At 42.2% G+C, this 2,716-nt stretch overlaps 1 protein-coding gene across 1 annotated transcript in view; it reads left to right on the top strand.

Moving 5' to 3' along the window:
* The first annotated feature begins 318 nt into the window (after positions 1-318).
* Positions 319-2,716, top strand: part of gli1 (GLI family zinc finger 1) — a 48,228-nt gene continuing 45,830 nt past the window's right edge. Inside the window, exon 1 of the mRNA XM_035662635.1 lies at positions 319-681. The gene's annotated coding sequence lies outside the window, so the exon portion shown is untranslated. The remainder of the gene's footprint in view (positions 682-2,716) is intronic.

The following is a 2,716-nucleotide window of genomic DNA, read 5'->3' as shown; positions in this document are numbered from 1 at the left end:
GATTATCCCAATTACTAGATAGGAACGCACTTTATATAGACACAGCCATGTCCATACAAGTATTTTATAAACATATGCATGCTGTAATGTCTTTATATAACTATATCGCTGTAAATGCATTTGTGTTTGCTTACAAACAAAAGAGGAGAGGAATTGAACATATATATATATATATATATATCAGCCTGGGTGGATAACGTGTGGCTAACTTTGAGGGGAAAAATGAAGCAGCGTGGTCCTTTTTCAAGAAAAACAAAAAGTGAACTTCCTGTTTCGGGGTGGTCCACAGACTGTGGAGAAAGGGAGGGAGGAGGGAGGAAGAGAAGGGGGTGCGCATTCCCACATTGGCTGTGTAACCAACTCTAGGGCGCTTTGCGGGACTCCATAGCCGAACATGGGGTTCAATTTTGTCACCGTTTGCGTAAAGTGACTCTGAAGAAAAAAGTCTATGGAAAAGCGCTTCTGAAACGGGATAAAGTGTCGGTTTCTGTGCAGAATTCAGTCATCTCCATCCGAGTGCGTCTGCCAGGGAGCAGAGAGAAAGAGAGAAAGAGAGAGAGAGAGAAGGGAGGCTTTACTGGAAACTCAGACTTTCACAGTCCTTGTACACTCTGAGCTCTTCCAAGGGACTGGGAATCGAGTCAAAAAGTTTCATGCTGAATATTCCTGCATTAACCTGAGGTAAGCAGTGCTGATGATTCATACTCGCTTTTGAAATCACAGGCGATCATTGATAAATAACAAATTACATGTTTATTCATGATCGGAAAAGTTTTGTGTTTAATTGTTCGGCAGTATAATAAGCACTTTAATGCTTTCTTAAGTGGTAAAAACTGTGCTATTAGTGATGGTAAGACTGTTTTGGCTTTCTCCCTCCAGGTGATTGTGCATGAGTTTTACGCTTTGGCAGAATTGACTTAAATGAATTGACTGGTTTACATTTCCTGTTCGCTCACCATTTCTGTGATTAAGTTGCATGATATTTCTACTAACAAACCGACCAAAATGTGGAACGCTTCAGCCACTGTGATTTGCCGGTTTTTGTGGATTCATTCACTTGGTTCCTCCTCAGCGCTTTTGGGGAGATGTGTAGAATAGTCTGGCACGGACTAAAGTTTGCCAGAGTTTAGCCGTCAGAAAATGTAAGTTTCCCCTCCTTTACGCTCATCTCCTGGAGAAATGCTTCTTCTATGGGTCTGACTACAAGCATAGTTTAAAATCATCTGGCACAACCCAGGGTGGCAGGGTCACCGGAGAGCAGCTGTTTCTTGTAACCTGAAATACTTGAGGTGCCAATATCTTTTCCAAATGTGAGTTTCTGTCAGGACACCCACAAAACAACATCATCAGTGAAGCACTGTGTGAGGCTTCAGGAGGCAGAAAGCTCCCGTAAAAGCAGTCAGCGCATTGTTTCCTCTCATTGCTGAATATCTCTCCTTCTTTTGGACTAAAAAACAACAACAGTGAAGCCTTCTATAATCTATCTCATGCATTGAAGCCTTCCATAATCTATCTCTAACCTGAGATAGATTATTGGATCTAATCTAATTACCTCTGTAGAAGTTGACTGTAGCTGTTAATGTGGGAAGATTAGGCTGCTGGGCTTCATGTAGTGGCGCTGGACTGAAGAGCGTCAACACTGGACTCAATAGAACAGCCAAATACTTATTTATTCCAAAGTGACAGTGAGAAGTGCTAAGCACACAAACTCACAACCTCCCTAAACAGTATTTGCTCAGACACACTCACATACACATAGAGAGTCAGTCACAAAGGCTCTTTAGTGGATCTCCAAAAACGTGAGAGGGAAAGACAATGATGTATTTGGAAGTGTAGATTATCTACCAAATAATTGTTATATATATTTTTTTAATTGATTACACTGGACAAGAGGGGGAAAAAATATAATCAGAGTTTGTGATGTTTTGTTAAACTTATCTTCGTGAGTTTCTGTGTGTCGAGAAGCCTCAGACATTTTGTTCGATTGCACGAAAACAGAAAATGTAGTCAAGCAACCATTCCAGTGCAGCGTGGATTCAGTTCCTTGAATATAATCCATAACAGAGAAACACTAGGACCCTTCTCAAGGTTGTGACGGGGGAGCATTTCGAGGGAGGAAAGTGCACTTGTCCTTTGGCCACGTGTGAAAAGCTCTGCAGGGGAGCTTCCTCGCCCTCCCTGGTCTTTATCAAGTGTGTTAAGGCCAAAAGGCTCCTTAATGGGAATGCTCTTAAACAAATAAACCATACAGGAAGCAACTGTCCTCCTATCCAGTCACAGGAGAGGACGGTTCTGGTTTATCACCAGCATATCAGAGTGGTGATAAGTCTCTATTATCAGGCTGAATACAATTCTCCCATTAGGCCAGTATAAACAAAGGTAGGTGGAGGATTTTCAGGTGGATTGTATGTTATAATCTGTGCTCCTTATGTAACCTTAATACTGAGGCGATTTAAGCGATGACAGTTCGTTAAGAGATGTGTGAGAGCAAAGTCTGGAATATGAAATGTCTCAACATGGACTCCTTGTAGCTCTGTCACATTAATGATGTAGACAATGTGTTTAATTTCTGTGTTGGCACTATAAGCCGCCAGTTATGTGACACAAGGGGTACCCAGAGGCACGCAGCAACAAGTGGTGTGTTTTTGTCCAGATTCCATTTTGGTCCGCTCAGCAAGAAACATGCGTCACGTGATGCCTGTAACCCCCCCCCCCC

The sequence above is a fragment of the Morone saxatilis genome, unplaced genomic scaffold (genome assembly GCF_004916995.1).
Source record: "Morone saxatilis isolate NCDOM2014 unplaced genomic scaffold, NCSU_SB_2.0 Contig18, whole genome shotgun sequence".
Taxonomy (NCBI): domain Eukaryota; kingdom Metazoa; phylum Chordata; class Actinopteri; family Moronidae; genus Morone; species Morone saxatilis.
The sequence above is the reverse complement of the archived record's forward strand: the minus strand, read 5'-3'. Positions and strand labels throughout refer to the sequence as shown.